This window comes from Myotis nattereri (assembly GCF_964212035.1).
Source record: "Myotis nattereri genome assembly, chromosome: 17".
NCBI classification, from domain to species: Eukaryota; Metazoa; Chordata; class Mammalia; order Chiroptera; family Vespertilionidae; genus Myotis; species Myotis nattereri.
The window spans coordinates 53071953-53077952 of record NC_138092.1 but is presented as its reverse complement, the minus strand read 5'-3'; positions in this window follow the sequence as shown (position 1 = coordinate 53077952).

Sequence of the window (6000 nt, the reverse complement as noted above, 5' to 3'; positions counted from 1 at the left end):
TTGTTTCCAAATCCCTTATAGTCTGTGCAGACACTTCCTCTTTCCTGGTGTAAATCACGGTCCTCTGTGGGGTGTGCCTTCTCCTGGGCACCTCAGCACCTCGAGCGGCAGCCCACGGGCACTGCTGTGATCACCTAGTTCCCTTCTGTCTAGTTAATAACCACAGCCATAGGGGCCATTTCTTTCTATTTCTATATCTTTTCCTCTGGATGTTTCATGAGTGTGAACAATAATGATGAAGTCTCACTTGATCATATTTAATTGCAAAATGATGCTGCTGACGGCGGTGCCATTCGTCCTTCTGATTCAGTGATGATGGAACAGTTGGTTGAAAGCAAGTACGTGAGGCCGTTTGTCTGCAGACACCTGAGTGGCATCACAGTCCTCTTGCTTCCCTCCCAGCACCCTCCTCCTCAACAGGAGGGGTTCGGACTCCCCGCTGGGAGGCAGCGTTTCTGAACGAGGAGCCAACAATATCTAGAGGATTCCATCATTTGAATCTGGGGAGGAAGCCCTGTTGGCCTAGACCCAGCGAGCATCCAAGAGCTGCCTCAATGCCCTGCTTCTGAAGGAACCCAGTTGTTCAGCAAGCAGGAGCAGATTCAGATGCGGGAGCTGGTTGCCTGGCAACCTGGACCAAGAGAAGCCACTGTGCCTGCACCACCTGCAGCCCCCAGAGCAGATGCAGCAAACGGTGGCTTTCCCGTTGGGAAACACTCCCTTCTCCCTGAGTGACTCAGTGGTTGACCGTCGACCTATGAACCAGGAGGTCACAGTTTGATTCCTAGTCAGAGCACATGCCTGGGTTGCAGGCTCAATTCCCAGTCTGGGGCATGCAAGAGGCAGCTAATCAATGATTCTCTCTCATCATTGATGTTTCTATCTCTTTCTCCCTCTCCACTCCTCTCTCTGAAATCAATAAAAATTTTTTTTTAAAAAAGTGTGAACTATTGAGGATAGAAAACAGAGCCAACCAGATGGAGGAAAGGAATTAGTGATATCGAAGGTAGGAATCTAGAAATGATGCAGAGGGAAGAAGAAAGAGGCCTGAGCATAAAGAAAAATGAAATAGCTCTATGAGAACGCTCTACTCCATCAGAAAAAGTAATATTAGAATTATAAGTATTAGGGAGGAGAAAGAAAGGAAGCAGGGAACAGAGAGTCTATTCAAACAAATAGTCAATGAGAACTTCAAAAACCTTTGGAAGGAACTATAGCCTCAAATCCAAGAAGCAACCAGAACACCTAGTTACCTCAACCCAAAGAGGCCCTCTCCAAGGCACTTGGTATTAAAACTGTCAAAAGTTAATGACAAAAAAAAAAAAAAATCTCGAAGCAGTCAGGGGAAAGAAGAAAGTAACCTACAAAAGAAAACCCATCAGAATTTCATCTGAATTCTCAGTAGAAACTCTGCAAGCCAGAAGAGAGTGGAACCAAATATGCAAACATCTGAAAGAGATAAATTACCAGCCATGAATAATATATCCAGTAAAATTATCTTTTAAATATGAAGGAGAAATAAAAACATTCCAAGACATACAGAAGCTGAGAGATTTTATCATCAGAAAACCTGTATTGCAGTAACTACTCAAGGATTTCTTCTACCTGAAGCAAAGAACAGAAGGTCACCACACTGTGAGTAAGACAACCAAACAACTTACACATTAACAGGGATAATTTGTGACAACAAAAAGAAAAAAAGCTACAGTATATATGCAAATTTGTTTTATGTAAACTTAATGGTAACCACACACAAAAATCCCAAACCAGGACACATAGTTTAAAAAAAGAGGAAACAGAGGAAAGAAGAATGGAGTACCACCAAACAAAAACAGACAGAAACATAAAGGAAAAGAACGAGTGGAGGCACAGGGCTACCAGAAAACAAAAGATACAATGGCTATAGAAATCCTCATACATCAATAATTGCCCTAAATCTAAATGGTCTGAATTCACCAATAAAGAGGCATAGAGTAGCAGAGTGGATCAAAAACACAACCCAATCATATGCTGCCTACAAGAGACACATCTAAACTGAGAAGACAAAGGTAGATTCAAAGCACAAGGGTGGAAAATGATTCTCCAAGCAAATAACCTCCACAGAAAAGCAAGTGTAGCCACACTTCTATCTGACAAAATAGGTAACAAAGATAACAAGAGACAAAGACGGACACTTTATAATAATAAAGGGAACTACATCAAGAAAACATAACACTTCTTAATATATATATGCAGCCAACCAGGGAGCACCAACATATATAAAACAACTACTCACAGAGCTAAAGGGAGAAACAGATCAAAACGCAATCATATCTGGGGACCTTAATACTCCATTGACAGCACTAGACAGATCAACCAAACAGAAAGTAAATAAAGAAATATTGGCCTTAAATGAAACACTAGACCAAATGGACATAATAGACATTTACAGAACATTTCATCCCAGAACATCAGATTATACATTTTTCTCCGTGCACATGGAACATTCTCAAGGATAGACCATATGTTGGGTCACAGAACCATCCTCAACAAATTCAAGAAGATTGAAATGATACCAAGCAGATTCTCTGACTACGATGCCTTGAAATTAGAAATCAACTGAAAGAGGAAGTAAGAAACCCACAAATATGTGGATATTAAACAACATACTACTAAAAAATGACTGGGTCAAAGAAGAAATAAAAGATGAGCAAAAAGATATATAGGACAAATGAGAATGACAACACAACATATCAAAACCTCTAGGGTGCAGTGAAAGCAGTAATAAGAGGGAAGTTTATGTCACCACAGGCCTATTTCAAGAATCAAGAGCAATACCACGTAACCTAACATCACAGCTTACAGTACTAGGAAAAGAAGAACAAAAGCAACCCAAAGTCAGCAGAAGAAAGGAAATAATAAAATTAGAGCAGAATCACATGAAATAAAGGACAAAAAGACTACACAAAAAATTAATAAAACAAAGAGCTGGTTCTTTGAAAAGATTAATAAAATTGGCAAACCCCTGGCTAGACTAAGGAAAAAAGGGAAAAGACACTTATAAACAAAATCAGAAATGAGAGAGGAGAAGTCACCACACACATCACAGATATACAAAGGGTCATAGTAGAACATTATGAAAAACTATAAGCCACCAAATTCAATAACCTAGAAGGAATGGATAAGTTCCTAGAAATATATAACCTTCCTAGACTAAATCGTAAAGAACTGGAAAATCGAAATAGACCTATCAGCAGTGAGGAAATGGAAACAACCATCAAAAACCTCCCAAAAAATAAGAGTCCAGGACCAGATGGCTTCACCAGTGAATTCCACCCAATGTTCAAAGAAGATTTAAAGCCCGTCCTCCTCAACTCTTCCAGAAAATTGGGAAGAGGCAACACTTCCTAACACATTCTAGGAGGCCATTATAGCCCTGATGCCAAAACCTGGAAAGATAAGACAAGTAAAGAAAACTGCAGACCAATACCTCTGGTGAGTACAGGTGCAAAAATCCCAGCTAATCAAATAGCACAGTAACATCCAAAACCCAATACATCAGGGTCAAGTGGGTTCATTCCAGGGGCACAAGGATGGCTCCACATATGCAAATCAATCAGCATAATACACCACATTAGCAAAACAAAGGATAAAAATCATATGAACTTATCAACATGCAGAAAAGCATTTGATAAGATTCAGCATCCATTTATGATTAAAACACTCAATAAACTATGAATAAAAGGAAAATACCTCAACATAATAAAGGCCATATATGATAAACCTTCAGCTAATCTGATACTCAGCGGTGAAAACGGAAAGCTTTTCCTCTAATGTCAGGAACAAGACAAGGGTGTCCGCTCTCACCACTGTCACAGCACAGCGCTGGGAGGCCTCGCCAGAGCAACGAGGCAAGAGAACGAAATACAAGGCATCCAACTGGGAAGGAAGACGTCAAACTGTCACTTTTTGCAGATGACATGATTCTGTATATAGAAAACCCTAAAGACTCCACCACAAAACTATTAGAAACAATAAACAAATACAGTCAAGTTGCAGGATACAAAATCAATGTGCAAAAATCCATTGCCTTCTTGTATACTAATAACAACACTTCAGAAAGAGAAATGAGAAAAAAAAAATTCCTTTTGCAATTGCAACCAAAAGAATAAAAAACTAGGAACAAACTTAACAAAGAACATAACAGACTGATATACTGAAAATTAAAAAGCATTATTAAAAGAGATTGAAAAGACACAACAAAATGGAAAACTATTCCATGTTCATGAATTGAAAGAATCAACCTTGTTAAATTGGCCATATTACCCAAAGCAATGTACAGATTTAATGCAATCTCCATCAAAATCCCAATGTCATTTTTTAAAATAAGTAGAACGAGGAATCATCAGATTTGTATGAAACCACAAAAGATCCCAAATAACCAAAGCAATCCCGAGCAAAAAGAACTAAGCTGGAGGTACCATGCTGCCTGACTTCAAATTATACTGCAGAGCCACCATAACCAAGAGCATGGGACTGAGGGAGACAGGCACACAGATCCATGGCAACGCTAGCATGTTGCATCCCTACCGGCGGTGGGCTCCCTGCACCCCAAGGCCGCTCTGTCAGTGTCACGGGATCCGTGGTCATCTCCACAGTGGGGGCGGGTCCTGCAAGGTTGGACAGCCAGAGAGGAGCCACCACAGTGATTAAAGGGTCCAGCTCAGGGGCTGAGGGGAGAGCAGAGGCTCCCGAGACGGGAAGGCTCTCCATAACTTACTGACCATCCGCCAGGCGGGCTCTCGAGGCCCCGGCCAGCTGGGTCCTCCCATCACCAGCCAGGGCGGCTGAAGTGACCTGTGTCAGTGCCTGGAGTTTCAGAGAAGCTGACGCAGGACCTTTGCCTGGAGCGAGAGTGCGGCCTCCGTGGGCACCTGCGCGCTCCCTTCCTCGGAAGCACCGTCCCTTCCGGGTGCATCAGGCTTCGCTGGGCGTCTCCCTAAGTCGGGGCTTGGGACTGAGCTGCAGGCTTTGCAGGCAGGGCTCAGGCCACTTGGAGCACCTGCGGCAGCTGCCATGGCCGGGACACTGGCGCTCCTGCTGGCCGGGGGAGGGGGGAGGGGGGACCGTCCAGCCTGAGACTGGGAGGAGCACCCTCATCATCATGTCACTGTTTCCTCTGACTCGACTGGACCCTAAGCGGTCACTGTCCTGCTCCCGCCTCCTCCTCTCCCAGACGTGCCAGCTGAGACCAGCGGCTGCCCAGGCAATCGCTGAAGCAAACACATTCCCGCTCCGGGCCTCCCTCCCCCAGCTGCAGAGGCCTGGCCCCCAACTCCCCGCCGGCTCAGAGGCAGCCCCGAGGGCACAGAGCCACCTGCAAGGTGGTGAGCACGCCAGGGCCAGCCCTCCTGAGCCAGTCCCACAAGCAGGGCTGACCCTGCAGGGGTATCTCCTTGACGGTGCAGCTGGGTGACCCCGTGGTGCCGGGGGGGGGGGGGGGGCGGGGGGGGGAGAGTGGGGGATGGGGAGGACAGGTGCTGCCAGCAGACCTTCTGCTTAAATTCTGTGTCTGCCTGAGCCCCCCAGGCATTCCCAAACGCCCACTGCCATCACCCCCTTAAAGAATGGCAGCGAGTTCGAGCGTCTCCATGGTTGGCATGGCTCCGCCCAGTTTGTGAGCTCCCGGCTGGAGGGGCACAGCCTTAGGGCAGCACTGAGATGCAGCGAGGCCAGCGCCAGCCGGCCCACTCCCCATGTGTGGCGTGAGGCCCCGCGCTGGGCTCACAGGCAGCGGGTCCCAGGCCCCACGTCCCAGCTCCTGCAGAGAGGAGGTGGGACGCTGCCCAGCAGGGCAAGGGCCACCGCGGCTGGGCATTGCCATCCTCACATGGCATCGCTGGGCCCTGGGCCGGCCTGGGCAGAGAGGGTCACGCACCTCGGGCACGCGTGCACAGAGGTGAGCGCGGCCAGGGGCCAGGGCAGTGGCAGCCCACCGGCGCTTCCTGTGCACCTGGGGCA